A 24,800-nucleotide genomic window follows, 5' to 3' on the forward strand; every position below is an offset into this window, starting at 1 on the left:
ATAATCCTTTCTGAAGTAAATACTCCTTCTGTCACAAATACTCCTTTTGTCACAAATTTTGCATTTTGCAGAGATTTCGTTATTTTTAGAAAAGTGAAGCCACACTTTGGACCGCTGACGTAAGCTACTCATGTTCGACTCGCGCGGTTATGCTAACACTTCCGGTATACGCTTCTTCGTTGGTGTTGTTCAGCGGTTTCTTCTTCCGCTCAGCGGACTGTGAATATCGAAACTAGGAATCGAAATTTTAACTTTTGAACGATTCCGGGAAAAACGAAAAGTTACTCCCGGTTCCAATCGATACTCGATTCTCGATACCCAACCCTAATCAGGACCCACAAATATTCCCCCATTGCATTATTATTACACATTAAATTAAACTAGAAACTAAACATAGTTCCACAATACAGATCGTCACTATCCAGGATACATATTGTAGCATTTTGTATTGCGGTATAGTGTAACATGTATTGTTACACACCTATTAGTATATTTAAAGGGATGTTTCCTACTATGATTTGTGAATCAGAATAAAAATAACCTACCATTCAAAAGTTTGGACAACTGACTGAATTCATGCTTATCTTCAAGATTTCAGGCTTATGCAAAAAGGTCACTTTTAATATTTTTTCATAACAAATTATATAATCAGCACAATAATTAGAATGAAATTTTGAACTGAAGAATTGACATAAATTTTCAAAAATCTTAGCAGAACTCAAATGCTCAGCATCACATGTGGTTACATTAGTAAACTACACATTTTTTATCATTTAAATAACGTAAAATATGAAATATTTCATCTTAATATTACATATATTTTGTTAAAATGTTTAAAAACTTTTTCAAACTTTATTTACAGATCTAAGTGGAAATTTAAAAATAAAAAGTAAAAGAAAATAAATTAATTAATTTGCTAAATGTAAATGATTTGGCTGTTGTTGTTGTTGTTGTTTCATTAACAGCTCCAAACAATGTTAATCACTGTAGCATACAAACTCTGTGTGAAGTTTATTGTGAGACTTTTGGGATACAGCACATAGCATAAACAGTGTTTTCAGTAACCATAAACAATGTAACAAATGCCTCAAATTGCTTTGACACGTTCAGTCTTTGGTCATTCAATCCATGAAGCTGATGACTTGTTTGTTGTGATGAGGTCTTAAATCCCATGGCAACTAATTTGTACACACTGTTGTTATTTCGGTAATAATGAATCAGAACTTGCACTTGTACAGTTCCCTGTGCTACAAACCAAGAACTGCTTTCATTCATACCCTCTCATGGACAGATTCACTAAGCGACTAAGGGATAGTATTACTAATAAAATCAGTTATTTTAGACCTCTTACTGGTTTATGGGCTCATCATTGCGCCAGAATTAACAACAGTCTTTGAATGTGTGCTAACATCAACCACAGGCATATTACAAGCCTGACATGCCAGTCCAGTGGCGCAAAAAGTGGGTATGCGCTATATGCGGCGCATAGGGGCGCAGCACAATGGGGGGCGCCAAAGCGATGGTAAAAAAAAAAAAAAAAAAAAATTATATATAGGCTATATTGTATTTGTATATGTAGCTGCCGTTGTCCGTTTCTAAATCATTTCTGCATTCCTTCAATGTTATATAAAATTTTAGAGGACTAACAGCCAGGCTAGAGTAGGCGCCCTCATGGAGAAGGGGGGCGGGTAATATCGCGAGCGGGCGGGGGCGCCGTGAGCGCTGAGCGAGCAGGTACGAGTAGTTAGTTGTCGTCGAAAAAGATGGATAAAACAAAATGCTGTGGGGCTAAAAATAGAAAAAGAAAGAGAGAAAAGGAGATGGCATGTCAATTGATGCAACAGCAGCTAAATAACTGCATGCATTGCTGAAAGCCAACAGGTAGGATTTAAAATGTGACATCCAGGCATAGGCTATCTATATCTCGGTGGCCATCGGGACTACCGAGAGATTCCCGCTGGGCCGACGTGCTTTTCCTTTTTTAATTTATTTGTCTTAACGGCCCACAAAACTCATACATCGGCGGCCCATTTGTTTGTTTGTTGTTTGTTTTTTTTTTTTGTTTTTTTTTTGGTTAATTGGCGGCGCTGTGCTGGTGTACTGCATTGGTCAAAAAAAGTCAGCTTTAGTTTTTTTTTCTGACACACTGGCCCATGAAATATGTCATTATGCGCAAGTATCTTTCAAGTATAGAAATTAGTGCAAAACTAATTATGAAAGTTTCCTTTATTTTTCTGTGCATTTGTTTTACAATAGCCTTAATGGCAATTACTATCATGGGATTAATATTATAACTATTATTATGTAGTAGTGTAATGTAGACAGACACTAACTAAAAGAGGTTCAAATTTTTCTTTGTTTAATTTGCACCCTGAATATGGGTTGGTGCTTTCAATTTTGAACTCGCAAAGTGCACCAGACTGCTGAATTTAACATTAGGCTACAGAACACAAAATTTTCTTACGGGGGAGCATGCCCCCGAACCCCCCTAGAGAAACAGAGGTCCACCTACCACAGTTTTACCTAAAATCCTGTGAGAAACACTGCTATTGCTGTTACAATGGAGCTTAGTTTTCTTAGGGGGGGGGGGGGGGTTCATCAAGGTGGTGTAGCTGTAGTTTAATTGTGTTAATAAACGACAATTTTGCACTTATTTTTTTCTGTTAGCTCTCATTTCTTCCTACTCACTTATTACACAGCACACTTACATTACATTTATTTATTGTATTTTTTCTTTTTTTGGGGGGGGGGGGGGGTGGGGGTGCTAAAATTGTTGCTGCATACCCCTCTGAAACTGGGTAGTTGCGCCCCTGTGCCAGTCCATCAAACCAACTTACCCGAGAGTGGGGTAAGTTGGGTCAACTCATATATTCTGAATATTAAACTAAATAATGAAAATGCAAGTAATGTGGATCAAAATAAAACTTTAGAAAGGAACTGTCCAGGAATAAATTGTTTTTGTTTTTTTGTAAATTGTTCTCATAATGACCCAATTTACCCTCTTGACATGACAGCTTGCCCTTAAAGTGGGGATCTTTTGATCACATTTCCACACCCCCTTGTTTCAGAATCTTTTTTTTAATAATTTCCAGACAACTTAAGTGAACGAGGCATAGTATATGAACAAAAGAAAGACAGCATCCAGGCAGCAAGTGTGAAGTTAAATCCGAAGAGGAAGCCGCAGTAACACAGAATGACAGCACCAGCCCTTGAGTTGGAAAACCTGTTCCTGCGCTTTAGATCAAACCAAATCCATCATTTTTCCACGAGAGGAGCACACAGCATCCGCTCACCCCCCTGCTATGACACACCAGCCACCAGGCAGCTCTATCAGTCCCTGATGTGGACAGACGGCCACAGAAAAAGGCCCTGAAAACACCCCTAGCACACTGTCACTTCTCTCAGCCTCATGTGTTCAACTAGAGCGATATGACGCCTTCTGTCCCTCTGTCTGCTCTCCTTCCCTACTCGTTGTTTTCTCTTTTTCCTTTTCCCTTCACTCAGGCTTCTGGGGTCAACTAGTTCTGCTTTTGCTTCAGGTTTTTTTTTTTTTTTTTTTGCATTGATCGAGCCACCAGTGAACAATGACTGAAGTAAGTGGAGTGTAACTATGCTGGTCTAAAAGATGTTGCTTTAATGTTTAAAGTGTTGTCATTCAAAGACATTTGGGTCATTCTACAAAACGGATGACATTTGAGACCCTTATTTGCATATGCAAATTTAACAAAGAATAGATTGTCAGCTACTACTGTGTGTGAATATAGACATTTAAAAACCCCACATTAAAAAAAATCTATATTTTAATGTTTTTTTATTCTTGATATATTAGCAAATGTGCACATATTCATAAATGACACATAGAAAACAAATAAAACACTGAGAACAGTATGTAACTAATTATTTAAGTCATACTAAATATTTTAAGTCATTTAAGTCACACTAACCAATTATTTAAGTCATGCTAAATTAATTACTACAGTAATTTATCAAATATTATATAAATATTTATTTACTTATTAATTCATTACCATGGTTTAAACTATAAAATTATATTTTGTATATATATATATATATATATATATATATATACATACAGTATATATATACTGTATATATATATATATATATATATATATATATATATATTCAGTTGTATCATGTGTACATAAAATGTAAATACACAATTGAATATATATAAAATGTAAATACACAACTGAATATATATATGTATATACATATATATATATATATATATATATATATATATATATTCAGTTGTGTATTTACATTTTATGTACACATTATTACTATGAAATATTTAAATATTAAACTCTTAGCCCTATTATCTAAAATAATAAACTAGCTTAGCTTGCAATGTCAAATTAAACTAAAACTGTAAAACTGTCAACTCTGTTACTTTTCTAAAGCCCTATAATTATATCCAAAATATTTTCAAATGAATTAATTAAGACGTATGTGGCACAATGAATTTATTAACACTTTAGCAAAATCAGTCTGAAATAATACACAGAAATGTACTTTAAATGTACTTTAAACAATTTATCAATCTAGACAAGGCAGCAGTTTTCCATTATGCGCCATTTGTGAGTGTGCTTTTGTGCTGTTATTTAATTTATTCTTTGACACAAGGGTTCAAGCACCAACTCATGTAAAACAACACAAAACAAAACATTTGGTTTCAACACATAGATGCTAGTTTTTAAACCCCACAGAGCAAAGAACAAGTGAACGCAGAAAAAAAAAATAAGCAAATTGTCACATTCTATAAAGTGAGTGTAAAAATGTTGTGCAGCCTGCAACCAACACAGATTCATCACTGACGGCATGAAAAAATACTCTCTTCAGCACATTTTAGGGCACGTGGCATAAAGTGTGTTAAAACAGAAAACTACGCTTGGAAATGCTTGAAAGCGTATATTGGATCACTGGCTTCCATTATTACCGTGACTTGCAGAAGTGGCACAAGCAGCTGAAATGAGCTACTTCAATTCTTTCACAAACTCTCTCTCTCTCTCTCTCTCTTTCTTTAGCTTCAGAGATAATAACATTGTTGGAGACAGAAGGAGAAAACTAGGCTACAAAACTCTAAACGAAAGTGTAACAGCATTATCAAAGCACAATCCCACAGAAAAATAGAGAAAGGAGAGAAAAAAACTGTCACGCGTCACGTGTAATCATTTTCAAACAGAACACAAAATTGTTCTCATCTTTTTCCCGAAGCACTGAATGAACGTCACCTAAAACGCAGCAAAAATCACGAAGTGCAAAATATAAAGGCCAATTATGAATAATTACGTCTTTTCATTTCCAACGTGATGAAATAAGTTGATTGCTTTTCAGACAGGTCTGGTCTAGCTCAAAAGAGACAGCACGTCTGCGGCCAGTTAGCATGGCGTACGACAGAGCAGATCCCTCGCACAGTGACGGAATCGGGGCTGTTGGCCATAAATCACGAAACTGTCATATTGGGAGGAAATGACAATATGACGGTGAAAACAAACATTCGGCGTGACCCACATTAGAGAGATAAAATAAAATCATGACTACCACTCTAAGCACAAGCATGTTACAAACCGTCTTGGCGGAGACTGATTAAAATGGACAGAGTGGCCAGTCACGCGAACAGCTTTGCATCTTGCAATTGCAATACAGAGGTATAATATGATCAATTCAACCAATCTGGACTGTTTTCTGGAGAAACATAGGATCTTGAAAGACCCTGATAATCAAAACTTACTCTACAGTTTGACATTCGCCACATTCTCATCCACCTGACAAAAGAAAACACAGTTTTTTTGTGCTGTCAGGTCAGCCATTATAGGGTATGACAAGGGCAACTGGTCCAGATTGGGCCGATTGGACCTCTGAGAATGTGTGTGGGTGTCTGGTTAAAGTCATACCCATCTGGGAATAATCACAGGTATGTGACACACTATGATTGTGACACACAGTGAACCGTTTTAATCACATGATAATGATAATGGATTTGATTAACAGAAGCCATTAGAAAATGTATAACATGTTAATTTATTTGCATAATCTGGTTATTATCCTGCATCTTATGTTATTAAATATGGGAATAATAATGGCAGCAACAGGGACATAAAAATTCATAAAAGTACATTTGCATTTAAATGCAATTGCATTTCATTGAGGTAATAGTCACGCAGTCAGATTTTAGACTACGCAAAAAACCTGATACATTTTTGACCAACAATTCCTCATTTAGACAGAAAAACAAAGTGCTCATTAGTACCTTGTAAACACAAATTTATTTTCAGAACTGATTATAAAAAAATTGCACCTGGGTGCAATATCAAGGTTGGGGTCCGTAAGAGGGTGCCAGAGGTAAAAAAAAAAAAAAAGTTATATATAAAAAATAAATACATATATATATATATATATAAAGTAATAATAAATCACGTGTCACATGATCCTTCAGAAATCCCTCTAATGTGTTGATTTTGTGGTCAAGAAACATGTCTTATTATTATCAATGTAAAAAACAGTTGGGCTGCCTAATTTTGTAGAAACCATTATATTTTTATGATTCTTTGATCAATAGAAAGTTCAAAGGAACTAGAAAGTTGAAATATAACTCTTTAAAATGTATTTTTAAAATAAAAAGCAGTGATTAAAACAGTGAAAAGTGAAAAAAATGGCTTTTTAAAACATATAACAGTTATAAAAGAATCAGCAAAACGCTGTTTCAAACAGTTTGGTGTGAAGGAAAAAAACATGAATATTCATCAGCTAAAGTAACATGAAAAGCAGCTAAATAGGCGCTAACCGTTAGGATTATCGAACAATACTTTTTACAGAATTTATTAATCTAGTTCAATTTATAAATATGATATAATATATGATGTAAATAATAATATACAGTATATATAGCCTATCTTACTGACCTCAAACTTTATAAACAACATGCCTTCATAATATCACACTTACTATTTGTGAATCAGCATTTAAAAAGTGTTAAAATATATGCTGACTTTATATTTCAAGAAGAGGGGCCTTCACAATAGTATCGTAATATTTGGGGGACATACGGTAGGTATCAAAAAGCTTGAAAACCCTGTCAAAAAGTCAGCGGACTGTGAGCAGCTATCCAGGTATAAATGTATTGCGTATATTTTTAATGTCCCGAATTCAAAGACTATACTTTACTACACTCTAAAAAATGCTGGGTTGTTTTAACCCAACTTTGGGTCAAATATGGACTAACCCAGCCGTTGGGTTAAATTTTTACATTACATTTTTAACCCAACATTTCGGGTTTGTCCATATTTGACCCAAAATTGGGTTAAAACAACCCAGCATTTTTTAGAGTGTATAGAGGCACTACAGCTCTTGAATATGGCCACACTACTTCTGCTATAAAGTAAGCACAACAGACAAACCAGACTTGAATCTGAGTTGAGATCATCCCTACAATTAATCAGCAGCACCGCAGCGTCGCTCAGTTCTCTGTGTTCTGTCTGTAAACACACTCACTTACGTTCTCACTTGAGGCATGTAGTGTGATGACATAAACACACACGGTAATCGGCCCGCACCATCAAACAGCGGGGGAAAGAGCCACAGGACGCAGATCAAAAAAAAACAAAAAAACAGGTCAGGCACCCCTCTCACACTGGCAATCATAACAAGAGGCCCTCCACGGTCTCTCAGCATCTGTCTGTCTCCGGCCGCCTCCCAGCAAATGTAGACGTTACAACTAAACTACAGTTCCAATTCACCTGCCTGTTTGATGCTCCGCTCTCACACATGACAACACATTGATTTTACTTCTGCCGCCGCGCCGACGTCCGCCTGAAGAAATCCATTAGGCCGACACTTCTCGTTTCCCGTGACTGACAGGGTGACAGGCCAATGCTTTCCACCCGTGTACATTTGACGGACAGCTCGACACTTAAACAAGCCCTCAAGTTGCTATAATAGTTTAAAACACTTTCAATTACCTGAGTCAAACAAATTCAGCCGGCCACGCGCTTGGCTGCATCTCTGCAGGCTCACCGGTCCCGGAGCCATTCAGAACCTGAGTGAAGAGATAGAAAGGGTTGAGCGGGGCAGCATCTATATTTACCGCATGAAAATACACATCATATACTGGGAAATGTTGTTTTACATTTTTTAGAAACTTTACAGTGTGCCGCACATTCGTCATGCGCTGGTTATAGTGAGGAGTTTATTGATTTAGGATTGTTGTTGTAACTGTATTATACTTTAAAACAATCAAACCATCATACTTAAATGCAAAAGAGGCTGCTTTTGCAGTCTAGGCCAGAGTGAGAGAGAGAGAGAGAGAGAGAGAGAGAGAGATATAATTGCTTACATTACACCAAAGCAGTGCGAAAATTAAGGTCAGAGACATAAACAGCTCATAATAGTAATGCCACCAAATAATGATGTGCTGCATAATTTAGCCAACAACAAACGATTCCTCTCAAGGAGGCACTTCATATTTTTCTGTTTTCTGTCATTTCATTTCTAAACAAAACTGTGAATGTCCTTAACGACCAAGGTCATCTCCCTGTAGGAATACCGGAGACAGGTTTTTAAGCTGGGTTGCTGGGCTTTCCTGTGTATTTTTATCCTGGCAGAAACTGGTGAAAACGCAGCCTTGTCATAATCATTTAGCCAACAGCTAGCATACTAATAAAACCCTGCGAGGAAATGAATTAAAATAAGTACTTGATTAAGGGGACGTGCGTAGCTGAGGGTTTTTATATTTGGAAGCGCAAATATTCATGGATGTGATGGCCGTCCTCTGTTTCGTTGACAAAAAGGGTCACCGTCATTGTGTATTTGTACTTTTAGACATAGGAAAAAAAAAGGTAAAGGAAACCAACTAGCGATGTAATGGAATGTGAATCATTTCTTCAAAAACTTTTTGAGGAACTGCACTCGCAGTCGAATACAAAACAAAACAAACCCAGTTTTTCTTGAACCAAACCATTAGTTCATGCCGTCGACACAATTATACGGGAAATATATTTGCGATGGACGTAAACAAACTGAATTACGTCTTTTCCAAAAAAGATCAAACTAAACTGAAAATGTTCCCTGTGCGACTTGCAGACTATCTCTCTCTCTTTTTCTCTGAACATCTACATCCCTTCATTTAAAAAGAAAAAAGAAAAAAAAAAGAGCGATAGCTTGAGGGAAATGAAGCAGTGAATGTTATAGTGTGCTATGGGCCCTGATGGCCTCAGTAAATGACATGGGCTGCTCAGTGGTGTGTGTTCTCCTCTCCCATCCCTGATGTAATGACCCGTCCACACTAATGCCTCCACAGGGCACTATGAGTACCTCCATCCCCCACCTGCACCTCTATAACTACCCCCCACCTACTGTGTGCAGGAGCGGCTCCCACCGTCTCTACCGCTGGATGATTTCATTATGAGCAACTTTGAAATTCAGTGCTGAGTGTTTCTCCATAAATTCAAATTATCCCCATTGAAATTATTTGGGGAAAGTTACACTTCTGAATGCAAATATTCCGTTTTATGTTCTCCTTGTCCTCAGGTAAGTGGCATATACTGATTTATATACTGTTTCCCGAGGAAAAAAAAAAACACAAGTAACAAGAATATACAAGTTAGATTGCTGACAAAAAGTGTACCGCTGCTGTATTTGATTTCATTTTGGTCCCTTAATGTGATACATCTGAATGTTGATGTACGATAAGAACAACATGAACTCTTAAAAACGCAGCCATCTTGTTTTTCTGGCCTCTTATTAATATTCATTAACTTTTATTTATACTTTGTAGCCTAAATTTTTACAACCTAAGCATGCAAAATAGGTATGGGGATCAAAAACCAAATCAGAATCAGATGCCAGGGCAACATTGGCACATATTTTCCCCCACTTTTAAGAGTTCGTCCACCAATAGCTGTCCGCCTGTTCGCCCAGAAATATTAGACGCCAATTATCAAAAAAGTGATGTCACACTCTCTTTCATCCTTGACGTTTTCAAGCCGAGGAAAAAGGAATATATGAGTGCAGGGGATGTGAAAGCGGGCCAAGGGCTGTAAAAACCAGGGGAAAACATCTTCCAGAGTCCATGTTTCTCACACTCTTTCCCTTCAACTTGCGTGGTACCGTGGCGTAACACTGCACAGATATACAATTATCATTACATTTCATTATATCATTGTGAACATTTGGAAATTTGAGGAGGAAGAGCAATGGCAGGTATAGAGAAATATACCAGATACACTTTCACACATAAGCTGCTTCTTCACTCATACACACAAACACACACTTTGGCTAAATGACAACCGTAGGCGGGTTTTTTTTTTTTTTTTTTTTTTTGAAGCCAATAAGAAATGTTATAGAAATTACAATTAACACCCCTTCTCTTTTACTCTATATGTGCCTATATATAATATCACTTAAAACATATTCCTGTTCAGTTAGTCAGTCTATTTCTGAATGTGGTGGATTCAGAAAAGTATTCTTAAGACAAATTCTAACCATTAACTTGTCTTTTTTAAATGATTCGTTAAAAGAACCGGCTCATATGAATCATTTGTTAGGCAATAAGACCTCAGTGGTTGTGCTGTATGGTTTTCATTTGCTGTTAAGAAACCAGCTCATAAAAAAAACGTAATTTGTTCAAGAGTCGGACTACAATGGACACATTAAACAGTATGTTGTTTTTGCATACAGTACAGCCCATGAAGACAATCCAGTAGAAAGACGTTTCTTGCTAACATGATTTAGGTGAGGGAAACAGTGCTACAAACATGAACCCCATTCCACATGTTTTAAATGAAATAATAATAAAAAGTGTCCTCTATTTAAATATTTCAAATAAACGCAAAAAAAAAAAAAAAAACATTTAAAAAAAATCTTACCAACCCCAAACTTTTGAACTTTAATATATATGTGTATACTCACAAACACACACAACAAGGGAGCTTAAGTTAATGATATTTTGTTGTGCCGGACGGATTTAATTTGTTTTATTAATTTTGAATTAATAAGGTTTGCTTGTGATAAAAAAAATAGTCAAAATGAGACTAATGCAAAAAGCACTTTTAATAATAATTACAGCTCCAGTGATAAACAGAGAAGTACTTTAACAAGATTCATTGGTCTCTGTGAAACACCAATTGTCATCAGTATGCGCAGTGATAGTGTCATTCCCTTCTTGGCTTGGTCAATATTGCGGGCGCCACACACACACACACACACGCTCGGGGTAAGGTAGAGTAATGTGACTCGCTCACTCCAGAACTGTATGGGTCACATCCTACAACAACATTGATTTTCCTGATGAGGATCTCGTCTCTGTTTAACCCGACCATGTCAACTTGCCCCTGAACATATCCACACCACCACTACCATTGATTCCTGCTCTCTGACTCCTCAGCATTCAGGAGTTACATTTTGTTTGGGTGGGCCTTTTACATTTGGATGTCTCTGGTGTGCTGGCTTCACCGCTGGCCAAAACACTCATCTGGGACTGTTGGACGAATTTCCAAATCCATCTGTCGAGAGATTTTAATACATTTCCCTGCTTGTTACTACACATTATTTATGCTTTGAGTCTAGTGCGTGTTTGGAAAATGAAAATGAAATTAACTAATGTAAATTCTCATATCACACATCAATCAATGAGCATTTGCTCTTGAGAGGATTTATTATTCGACTAAATTAAATACGTTTCATGTGGTGTGGTGACATGGAAAAATGTCAAATGTACAAAACTGAAAGATTGCATTAAGAAAACTATCCCTGCAGAATCACAGCCGGCCGTCCCCTCGAGTCCAGATTTTATAGTGACAGAATCCAGATAAAAACTGCACCCTCTGCTGTTGTGTATATTGCAAGTTCACTCTATTCTCCAACAATAAATGTAAAGATTAAAGATGTAACAACAGACACGGTTTTAGATCATCTCTATATCACAGGTTGTTCTTAATTAGTGTTGTTATTTTCTAAATTTTTCTTCTGTCAATAATGGATTGTTTCATGATAAGGTCGGTCGTGTGACTTCAATGTGACCTTGCTTTATTCTACCGTGACAACACAGGACACCAGATGAAAAATAAAAGGAACAATTATAAATTCCTTCCCCTAAATCTGTCTCTGGATTAAGAGATGAATGAGGAGGAATAATTATGCTTTAATTATTCACATTTCTCCAAGGCATTTTTCAGACATACTAAAGCACAAGCTCTTCCATACAAAAGCATATCGATGCTGATAACATTCTTCTCACAATCTTAAAAATCACATCAGGCTGACCAAGTCTGATTTAAAAAAAGAAATAAATAAGTAAATTGTGTCCACACGTTCCTTCTCCCTTTCCCCCTCTCTTCAGTTCTCGTTCACTTTACCTCGACCATTTTTTTTCCAGCCCCAGACATTCCCCTTAAATACTACCATATGCAAATCGTGCGCATGCAATTTGCATATTTAAGTATTTAACTCCGCATATTTATTGGATTTGGAAGCCTGGCTGATCATTGATTTATCCGCCGCTGGCAATCATATTTCCATATTTGTACGATTTTAATGACGGTGATAATTCAAGGATGCACGGAGTATATGTTTTGAACGATATGTTTAATTATGTCCTCAAAGCATCATCACTTTGGCTGGCTGATGACGAAGAAGGGAGAACTGAAGCAAAGAGGGAGAACTTATCAGAAATACGAATGCCTGAAAAACAGCCATTCCCACAAGACGGCAGATAGAAAAGGCGAGATGGCTGTAATTGCTCTGCGGCCACAAGCTCCTAATCACGAAAAATTAAGGGTCAAAAACGGAAATAATTTATAGCAATAAAGCTTTGAGATGAAAGAACGTAGAGAGAGATGGAGAGAAAAGCGGAGATAGAAAGCCTGCTAACCTTTGTACATAAACATGTGATTAAGGTTGACACTCCTTCACGACAAATTCAATCACGCTTTGAGAGAGAGGCAGAACCTGGCCCTATGCTATCCAACGGAGAAACTTTCTCTGCCACATCCCTTTATACAAGGTGTCACTATTTATAGGTTCCCCAACGGGAGGAGACGTTCGAAAACATACACGCACGCACACACACACACCCACAATGACATTGACTAGCATTTGGCCATTTGGCTGCATCAAGCTACGGAGAAATGTGCCGTATTGAATAGACTCTCTGAAGAGATCACCGTGTCATTTTGTCATTAACCGTACAAGAAGCTAATTCATTTGATTATTTTATCATGCACAAATTCTGTTACAGCTACAGAACAAAAGAAGAAATCATGCGATATTTACTCTGCATCAAAGTTTTCAATCACTTTGTCAAAATATGATTCACATTTCGCAATTCCTGATACATGTAATAAAATGCAATTAGATGTATGCTAATTTCAGAAACGTATGCATAATTAATGTTATCTACACAAAATGTCATTCATTGGCTAGGTGTTCGCTCATTACACTAATTCATTTTAATAGATCCGCACAGTGGGTGGGGCAAGAATCAGTCATAGCCCTTATAATGTCACTGTGGCCAATTCACACCACACATTTTACATTTCATTAAAACTCACACCCCAATCAAAACAGAATATTTTTGAATATTTTGTCTAATAAAAGAGAATAATCAGACTGAACAAAACTGACTAGAATATTAACCAATAATGATGTATTCCTTTAAAACATAGCATTAATATAGACTATATTAATAAAGTCTATATTATAAAACGTAAAAACAGAAAACAGATTTTTTTTAACTAATTTGACTACATAATAATAATAAATAATAATCCAATTTTAAATATGTTTTCCAGGGCAGTTTATTCGCTGCCCCAGCCATCTGTGGAGTTATCAGACCTTATGTTTACTTGCTTCTATTCTTCCCCAATACATAATGATTTGAATAGGCCCTTGTGTGTTTCTTATCAGATCTGTCTATGTCTGTGTGTGCGTGTGTGTGTGATGCTATCAAATGCCTCCTTGGGGTAAAATAATAGCAGATCTTTGATAATAAAAACAGATATGGTATTAAATAAAATCTAGAAATTGAGATCAGAATTAATTTCATTTTAACAATTATTTAACAAGCTCAAAAACAAACATTATTTACGAACTTAGATTAAATTGTATTTTAAGCTATTTTATCTCTTTCGTTCCTTTTAATAATATACTAAAATCACTGTTTCAATCCATAATCTCATTCAATTTATATTTATTCAAACTATTTTAGAATATTTAATAAACAACAGCGTGTCTCAATTATTTGACCTGTTTCCACATCACTTCACAGTGCTTTCCACAACAAACACACACACACATGATATGAACACGAGTGCACTGCAGAAAAACAGATGTTACAATGCCAGATAGAGACCAAATGTCAGTCTATTCCAAGATCACCTGAACAGTATTTACAAAAGTAAAAGAACACCTGGCAAAAAAGTGGCCAAGATTCAAACTTCACACATCACACACAGACACACCTCACAGATCTTACACCCTCATTATCATCAGTGCTTGTTAATTGCAGCGGTGCTGCTCTCGCAGTGTAAGTCTTCTTTTAATTAAGGTGCTCTATAAGGGGAGTTCCTATTACATGTGCTTTGTCCTTGCCGTAATTGCCCTCCCGACACCCCATTCTCCACTGCCTTTCTTGTTTCTTCCTCCTCTCCCTTTAACGTACGAGCTCCCTGGACATAGTGCCACGGGCCCCCCCCCGGGGACCTCACCGTCGTCTAGCCTCCGCGTGGCCCAAAGGATCCAACGCGAAAACTCCCCCGTGTGACTCTATAGCGTGTGTAAATGATTTCTCCCGAGCTCTGCACCATAAACACTTCAATTAATATGCTCAACGAGGAAAAAATAATAAATGAAGTTGGTCAAACATCCTTTTTTCATTTTTTTCTGAAACGTCCGGGTGAAATTGTCGCTCTGACATTCAAATCAAATTAGTGTACTTTGACGATGACGCCATATACTGTTAAATCCATTCAAAGACCCAGCTCTTCTTTTGCATGGAAAAGAAAGCTGACGCCATCTACTGCCCAAAAGCGTCCAAACAACCCCACAGCAGCAACATCTCTATCCAAGCCAGCCTTAATTGGGAAATAATTGCAAATTTTAAAGGGGACAATTTCATCTCCTTGCCTTATCATTTATTTCAGTTTCTTGTTCTGGCCTGACACAGAGAAAGAAAGGGGGAAAACTTCAATTAGCTGCATTCTTGAAAGATGTTCTTCGCCTTAATGTTTCGAGCAAAGAACTTAAATTCATGTAAATAACGAGTCTCAATTAAAAAAAGGGAAGACAAGCCTTGGCCAATTATCCCGGCCCGCTGAGTCTCTTGGGTTGAGAGAGCAGTGGAACTCTACTGGCTGAGTGCTACACATTAGCTCATTGGCTTTTGAACACACAATAAGCAGAAAGCCCTCAAGTCATTAGTAGGGAGCTCTCCATTTCCCTCTAAAGCCTTCTTCGCTGTTACTCTAAATGTGGCGGGCAGCATTTGAAACCGAACACACAGAGGATTGTGGCAATTAAATGTTTCTTTAAAAAAAATTATGAATAAAAGACTTTCGAATTTCTTTTCAGTATTGGGTGGCCTAATGAGGGATAGAAGATATGTAGTATAGTTAAATCAGTCATTGTATTAACAAGTTGATTGATAATTGAAAATATATGCTGTATAAAATAAATGTAACACATTATTAAATAATACATTAGTAGTAGTAGTAATAATAATAATGTATTTAATCATTAGAATTTTAATTTAATAAATACACTTTGAAAATTGTTCAGTTGTGTTCTATTTAGAAGGTTCTTTATGCCTTGCATAAATGTCTGCACAAATGCACAATACTCTCATGTTTAACAGGTAATTTCAATTTTGTAAGTTTAAGTAATTAAATTATGGTTATGAGACATTTAATTAAAACTAAATCCATAAAATGAAAAACAAACCTAAAAATATGACATACGTAACAGAACCCTTTAACTTTTCCATCTAAAACGATAAGTGGAATGTGTCCTGGAACAAAAAACAACACTCAAAAGAGGTATTCAATATGTGTATTTAACGAAAGTCTACAGAAAAAAAAGCATAAAGCTGAAAGTATATTTATAAATGTATATTTATAAATGCAGTCTATTTATTCCATCGTGGAGGTGCGCCTGCTAATTTTGTAAATGCAATGAGAGATATCGTCATGTATTAGAAGTCAAGTGTATGTGTATAAATGGTTAAAATAACAGGGATTTGTCAGCTTCAGCTGCTAACATGTCATGTTCTTATTGCTTGTAATCAAATCAAAGTCTTGCAAGGTAACCAGAAGTTAACGTCGTGGCAGTGTTATAAAATCTGCATGTTTCTGAGTTCATATTCACAGCAATACCCACTCTTTCCATTTTTCTTTTTCCATTCTCCTCTGCCGTACCCATTCCTTCTGCGTTTTATCTTTTACGCTGTTTATCTTGTGAATTCCCTCACATATTTCCTCCTCACCTCCTTGCATCTTTCTATCTCTATTCCCCGGTACCCTCTGAAGTGAATGCACAAATTACATCCCTCCACCTTTTTACTCTGCACTAAATCTTTCCTTTTTTCCACTTTGCTGAGCTTGAATATTTCATTCCCCCCATCAAATATGCATCCCATTAATTAAGTGAAATTACTCCCGACTGCCAAATATTCGCTGCCGATGACTGTCAACACAAGATGCACGGCTTTGAACTTCTAATGACACGGCCTCACTTTCAGCTGAGTTACAGCCTTCAGAAAAGCGTCCGCGGGCACGCGATCAACGCCCTTCCTCGATGCCAAAGCCTGGAATTAAGTGCCGGTTTCTTTTTCCTCCGGCTTTTCAACAAGCCTCACAATGGATGACACGCACACACTTGACAAGCAAGAACTTCCATTTTAATTATATACCTTTTCCTCATCTTTTAATTGCTGTTGTTAATCAGTCATTAACTTCTCCCGCCCCCTCCCGAGCCCGAATCCTAAATCTCCCGCGCAACGTCTCAATAAATTCCCGCGCGCCCCTCCCCCGCGGCGGCTCTAACGTGTAATTTTATTTATTTTTAAAACTGTCATTTTTCCAAACAGAGGTATTTGTTATTTGTTCCAAAGGGCTTGACAGTAAGGGGATTTTAATCATAACTTGCATTAAATTATCAGTCTCCGGATCTGTCAAGAGGATAAATTCAAGACGACGCTAAAGACGCCGCTATTGAGTAATTGTGTTCTGGGCAACACTAATATTACCACTGACTGATTCCAAACAATGGTGATTGAGCTATAGGGCTATTTGCCTTTCACCCTCCCTCGATAATTCCAACCTGTCCGAAAAGCAAAAGGACTCGATATGAGTACAGATACAGGGGTGACAATGGGCCTATTTGTCTCTCCTCCCTCTGAAAGGAAACAGATGTTTCTAGAGGAACTGACTTCTGGATTAACATGAGCCAAAGCGGTATTTTAAACGGGGTGGGAGTGGCGTGCTGATATGATATGACAGACAGGGCCGAGATGGCTTGACAACAGCAGGAAGGGCTCCGAAAAAGATCTCAGTACACCACGCTGGGGCGATTGAAGACCCCTGCGACAAAGCGAAAAAGGAACTTTTAATGACTGTGAAAAATAATCATATAGAAACATTACAGAAACCCTGTGGCATATTTACACAGACACCGACCTGTAAAATTGATATCTTTTTCAAAATCATGGCGCTTCTTAATATTGTTATTCAACCCATACGCATCACAGAATAGTGCTAACCAATAATTACAATCTATGAGCTGGCGGCATGGCCATGACAACAGTACTTAAGTCTTGTTAATATAGGGTGTCTGTTCTGGCCCTTGTGGCAGATTGTGTGAAGTAACTTCCTCCTATGTTGTGAAAGAATATGAATAATGAGCTACTAATCATTAGCGTCGTCAGGAAACCCAAACTAAAACTGATTATTAGTTTAGGCATCATTTTCCGTGCTCAGGTTGCGAAGGATCAACGCAAACTTTGTGCAACTTAAATAATTGAATTTTTGACGTTTTGTCACCGGCTGCTTCCCAACTGAAGAATCGGGTTGTCGGGTCCAGGGCGTGAGCGGGGAGGGCCGAGAAAGCCCTGAGAAACAGATACGTGGCGTCTAGACAAATTATAACCTCATCTGTTTTGCCTAATGAATTATGCAAAAAGGGGACCTGGCTTGGGCTTGGCTAAAAGTAAATATTTAATATTCATCCTCGCAGTCTGAAATTACAAAACACTTTGCTTGGCTAAATGTTTCTCCACCCTGGCGAAATTGCCCATTTTGGCCAATTTAGTTCATGTGTCTGAAGACGTTGATTTGAATATATCGAGCTTTTAAAGCCGACCCGCTTTGGTGAGACTCTTTTTGTTGTACAGTAACCACAAATAAATGGCTTTCACAATTAGAGGTTTAAATAATGCAATGGCTCATGTTCAGTCCTAAGCAGGATTCCAATGAGCTTTCTAATGCATGTAATGATTAAGTGTAATTCAAATACCAACTGTGTTGTTCAAAATCTGACAGGCAATAATTTGCTCTATTATATTGTGCCATTTAATTGCCTGCTACCGACAACCTCTGACGTGCCATGAAGCAATGATTTACAATTACTCCAGCAGTAAAGATCAGGGGATGACAATATAATCATCTACACAGAGATCCCTTCTCATCTGCCACAACTAGTGAGGCAAGTAAAAATAGTTTGGAGCTTGTAGTTTTAACTCCACTCTATTTGAGGATTAGAAGATATTACAGCTGCGGAGGACGTTTAACAATAGCAGTTGTGTTAAGAGCTGGCTGCGGCGGGATGAGGCGAGTCAAGATGTCGGTTTGCTGTCAGGGACAGGCCTCACGCGCTAACGGAGGGACATTATTGTTGGGGGTAAAGCGTTACTGATGTCGGAGTTTAATCTAAATGAGGAAACGCCAAGTGGAAGATCAAGCAACAGACTCTGTTTCCCCATCCATCCTCTTACGAACTCCGTAAGACTTTATTACCATATAAATGATAAAGGATAACGTACGGGGAAAAAAGTATGCAATAATTGCGCTTCCCCATGTTGCAGTCTGATGTAAATGTTTCTAAAAGACAAAATAAGCAAATCGACAGACTCCAACTAAGTTAAGTATCCTGCCCTAATTTTGTGTGTGGAATTATGGAAAACAAGTTTACTCCATATTAAACCAATGTTTCACAGCATTTAAGGAGCTGATACATAATTTAGCGCTTACAAAAACGAGCACAGCATGTTGGGGAGGGGGGGGGGGGTCCTTAGAGGGAAGGCAAGGCTGCTGAGTGCACTGCCTGTTTAAAAATGATGGAGGAGAACAGGGGATTCTCATTAAGTGGCTTCACTCCACCCCGAGCAGCAGACACTAGAGAGAATGCAGACAAAATCACAGGCTCGTGTTTCCCCATTAAATATGAAGGATTGTGCAATATGTGCAGGCAGGCAGTTTGCCAGGGTCAGCCGTCGCACTCTTTCTGCTGTTTCTGCAGGTCATGTCATGATGACCGACTTTACCCCGTGTTCAATCAGCTCCTTGTGTTTTAGAAGATGGGGCAGGAAAATAATAACACGAGGCAGGGGGACTTTTAATGAGGACAAATTAGACTTAGGCAGCAAAGAGCTGCGAGGGACGAGAAGTTTCATTACATGACCTACATGGGGAGAACGTTTTTCAAACTCATTGACAGGAAGATCGGCCTTGATTTCAACTTCACTTCCTGTCGAAACTGAGAGAAAGTACCAATGAAAAGTGTTTCAGCCACTTGACGATGTCGTTCAGTGGGCACTAAACTTTTGGACACTTAAAATGTGTGGTCCAACACATTTACTTCTCAACAAGTGTCCATCACATTTACTATGGACATGTTCCACAAAAATAACCAGAAAAATTATTCAATGTTTTGTTTGGAAAGCGTTTTTGTGTTACCTTTCACTAAAATAAATTCCTCTTGATTAATGCCAAGACAATTATACATTAGTAACTTTATCTTTAACTTTAATTATTGTTTTTTTTTCAACACAACATAAACAAATCTATTTTAAAAACTGTCTCAGTATCTTTATGTCCATTCAATAAAAGTCAATAGAGTGCAAAACAACACTGGACCCTCATTGTGTGGACACCGAGACATTTTTCAAATACAATCTTTTTGTGTTTTACAGAAGAAAGTAAGTCACGTTTCTGGTCAAAGCGAAGGCTAAACATACACATACAACATCAACCGTGCTTTGACAAATCACAGATCCGAAATCAGTCGCCCACCTCATAACCGCGGTGAACCGAAAGCTGAAACCGATCCCAAAGTGCAGCTCGGCAATCGCTCACCGGCACTACTTGACATGGCTTTTACTTTGATCTCCCCTGTCTCCGATTCATTGGCTGCCGACTTCACTGACTCCAATCTGACCCAGATAAAGACTCTGACCTTTCCGACCAACTCCATTACATGCAGCTGTACTGGGTACAAGCTCTTAAACGACTGCGGTTTAAATGTGGCCATTACTGGAGCCGGTGTCTGCAAAGATTTCATTGTCACAGCCCGGCAAAGGGAAGATGGCCACACAAAATGACTCTTGACCTTCATTTACATTCGTTAATCAAATGTCACACAGAGTCTGCGTTTTATCAGCGAGTCCGTGTCTATCTCCGGAGATGATTTGTGTTTTCAAACAGGTAAATAGAAGGGTCTGCTACCGCGATGTGTGCAAGGAAATGGCTAAAGGATAATTGTGGAGAAAATCCAGCGGAGTTTGCCGCTTTGGGCTGATTCTGAAAACAAGATGCAGGTGAGATGAGATTTATTCAGATCATTAAGAGAGAAGGAAGATTGAATCTAATTATAGTCCACACAGCTGAAGCGAGAATCTGCAAAACAAGTCTCGGATAAAGTGACCAGTGCCATTTTGTCATATATAAATAACACGGGAGCTCACCAACGGATTCGTTCCAATAGAATAAGCATGTCGTGAACAGCACAGCTAATGACCTGAGTGGTACATTTTGCATTCTAATTCATTCAGCACCTAATTGTGAGTGGACACCACAGATAGCCGCCCTCTCTCTCCTCATCTCTCCCCAGACTGCAGAGAAGCCCTGCTCAGAAAGGTCAAAATGGCCGACATTAATCAGATCGCCATATCCACAACCCCTCCCCGCCATCGTTACTGTGCTAATCACTCTGGGTTTGGTTGCAGAGAGGTTTACTCCTAATTATTGTCATTAATAAATCAGACGAGTCAGGCTGTCGGGATGAAAGAGAGGCCGTCCCTGCTTGCCATCCATCAGAGAGGCAGAGTGCAGGAGAGTCCAGTCATTAAGAAGCCTTTGAGACACACGGCCGCATTGGGGACTCGGCAGCTCAGACAATAATACGCCTAACTTTTTCATCAACCTGTGGCTTTTGCAACCAATCAGGAGACGTGGATCCCAGAAAATCATCAGTCACGTACAAAGGAGTTAAAAAAAAGAATGAATGTTGCAGAAAGCAGGGCGCTGTGGGATTTTGCAAGAGCAACTGTCTATATACATTACATAGAGACATCCAAATGTCTGAGAACACATTGAAAAAAAAAAAAATAGGAAAGAAGTAAAGTTCGAAACTGTTTAAACACAAATGGAAGCATCAATTACATTTTTTCAATTTCAATTCAACAAAAATCATGCTGGATAGCATGGGAAATTTCAAATCAAAATGAAATTATTAATGATTAACGAATGAAAATGATTGATGAAAATTATCAATGAAAATTTAAATTTTAATGATTTTATCAATGTTGAGAATGTCAAAATGTATTAGAAAATTAGCATGGGAAATTTCAATATATTTCATAAAATTTATATATATATATATATATATATATATATATATATATATATATATTATACCTGTAAAAGAATGCACAATAAAAGCATTTTTACTAGTGGTTTCACTGATACCAAATTTGTGATCTATTTAAATTTTAATGATTTTATTAATGTTGAGAATGTCAAAATGTATTAGAAAATGTTAAAATAATATTATTTACTATATAAATAATTTTCAAATTTCACAGTGGATACCAATAAAAAAAAGAAAAAAAAAGAAATTACCACACACACACACACATTACCGTGCAAAAGTTAGCAGTTTTTTAAAGAAATACTTTTATTCAGAACTAAATTAATCAGTAAATTGTTTGGTAGTAAAGACATTTATTTATATTGTGAAAAAACATATATTTCAAAATAATGCTGTTTTTTTTTTTTTTTTTAGATAATACTGAAAAATGCACCGGCTTCCACAAAAATAGTCAAATCAGCATTAAGGATCATGTGACTGAAGAAGACTGGAGTAACTTTTTTGTTGTTTTTTTTTTTTAATAAGGATGAGGATAATCTTTGCAAATTATGATGATGTAGATGTGCATTTTATTCACAGATGACATCTAAATTCATCACATTCTAGTGCCTTAACCTCTGAACAGAAATATTCACTCAACAACCAGCAACCATCAGTGTGCTTGTTTCCTAAACACATGCAGACACACACGCTCACTCGGTTACCATGCATGTTGAGGACACCAGCTAAAACGTGCCGTATATCTGTGTGTGTGTGTGTGTGTGTGTGTGTGCTTCCCATGCCGCAGGGAGAGAGAGATGGAGAGAGACGTGGCATCGCGCTGCCATCACATCTCATCAAATTAAGGAAGTCCATTCCACTTAAACGAGTTCTGTGAATCTAAAATCGACCATTAATGCAGTGTCATGTTAAATTAATACTGTCATCTAAATTACTGGTATGAATCTTTCACATTTGAAATGAGACCAAGAATGACTTATTCATTCTCTGCTATCTCCTCTGATGTCATCCCCATTAAACATAACCAGGCGAGCTGTCTTGGCCTAATTGTATTAGAGTGTTAAGGGAGTGTTAGGCTGTTCAGAAATCATCATTTAGTATGCTGATCAACGGCTTTAGAGAACTGAATAATATCTGAAATGAGTCGCGCAACGAGGCACGCCGCAACTGACAACGCATGAGAGAGAGACATCAAGGAAAGGCGAATGCCGGACAGTTATGTCCACAAACATTTTATACAGTGAAAAGAAGTAGCTCAAGAGTGAGGTGATTGACTTAAGTGCCTACCATGTGTTGTGCCAATCTGACATCTATTCAAGATGTAAGGAGGTGCAACCCAGACACGTGCCCTGGCATCTCTCCAGCAGCAAGACGAGTCTTTATAAGCAGGAAATGTTTGACTTCCCTGAAAGGAAAAGGGCAAACACTGTTGAAAACTTTTAAAAATTCAGATTTTTTTTAAATTAATGTGTAAGAGAGACAAGCTAATGTAATCTGGTAATGAGCCAGACCTCATAAAACTAGTGGAGCTCAACTTCCTCCTTCAGTTTTATGGAGGCTGGCAGCAGGTGAGACTGATCCTGATTTACTGTTTATTCTGTACAGCACATCTCATGTTAGACAGACAAAAACGTGGCGAAATGTGTATAGTTTGAGGTTTGAAATGAGCAATGTAATCATAATAACCAACATGAACAAAAATGTGATACATAAACATGTGCATAGATTGTGCAAAACTCACAATTAAGGAACTGGCACTCTTTCATATCATGACAAGAAGTTGAACTCTAATTTAGAATAACAGGAAGAGGAAATTAATAAATTGCATTTTAAAGAAATTCGAGATAGTAAAGCATTCTGGCCTGGGAAATGAAGTGTTTATAGTCCAAAAAAGCTTAATTTATTAGGTAACACTTCATTTTAAGGTGAGATCTAGTTACATTGTACTTAGTTACTCCTGAGTAATATTAATTAATATTAATTAACCTACATAACGTTACATAATATAGAGTTCCGGATAGGGTTTGGTTTGGGGTTAACTTAGTTGGGCTACTTGTAATCATGCATATTTACTGTTAAGTACATGTAGTAATGTGTAACCATTAATTATATTTATTTATCATTTCTATAGGTGGCATTTTAAAAATATCTATCGCCTCAAAACCTTAAGGTCTGTTCAAACTTTTTTAACAAGCCTAAATTCAGTGTTTGTCTCAATAAATTGCCATTTAAAAGGCATTCACAGTTCAGTTCTGAATACAAATGAATTCATAGAATATTTGTCATGTTTAAATGTCATATCTTGAAGAATAATATGTCTTCTTACTTACCTCAAATGTGCTCTTGCGTAGGCTGTCTAACGGCTCTCTGACCTGACCATTTACCCACCAATCTCAGTCCTGGAGGGCCACTGTCCCTGCAGAGTTTAGCTCCAACCCTGATCAAACACACCTGAGCAAGCTAATCAAGGTCTTCAGGATCATTAAAAACTCACAGGTAGGCGTGTTTGATCAGGGTTGGAGGTAAACTCTGCAGGGACAGTGGCCCTCCAGGACCGAGATTGGTGAACCCCGACCGTGACGTCAGCAGAAATCATCGCTCAAAAGTTTGGAACAACAATTTCAAAGCCAATGTCCCTGTTAACCGTAATAGTCCCTACAGTTATGGACAAAAAAATGCTACAATAAACGGTTACAGTCCTACTAAAATGCAAGTGTGATATCTGATATTCACTATTTTAAAAATTACTTGAAAAGCTTCTTGCCCGTTTTGATATGATTTCGATATTCATTCATTTCAGTTTTGCAGTATTAAAAACGTGTTATTTTGGAAGAATCTGTTGACATTTAATTTAAAAAAGAATACGGTTTCAGGAGCGCTTCAAAAATTAAATCCCCGCAAATCAAGTGTCCTGGTTGCAATCT

The 24,800-nt window shown here is 37.5% G+C and overlaps 1 long non-coding RNA gene across 1 annotated transcript in view; it reads right to left on the reverse strand.

Annotated features, from left to right (window-relative positions):
• LOC120483487 (uncharacterized) overlaps positions 1-24,273 on the reverse strand; it is an 89,369-nt gene extending 65,096 nt beyond the window's left edge. Inside the window, exons 1-3 of the long non-coding RNA XR_005623605.2 lie at positions 24,207-24,273; positions 23,164-23,281; positions 7,986-8,062 (exon numbers count right to left, since the gene is read on the reverse strand). This is a non-coding gene — a long non-coding RNA (uncharacterized LOC120483487). The remainder of the gene's footprint in view (positions 1-7,985; positions 8,063-23,163; positions 23,282-24,206) is intronic.
• Between the last annotated feature and the right edge of the window lie 527 nt (positions 24,274-24,800).

This window comes from Pimephales promelas, chromosome 18, assembly GCF_988280905.1.
Source record: "Pimephales promelas chromosome 18, fPimPro1.hap1.1, whole genome shotgun sequence".
Lineage (NCBI taxonomy): Eukaryota > Metazoa > Chordata > Actinopteri > Cypriniformes > Leuciscidae > Pimephales > Pimephales promelas.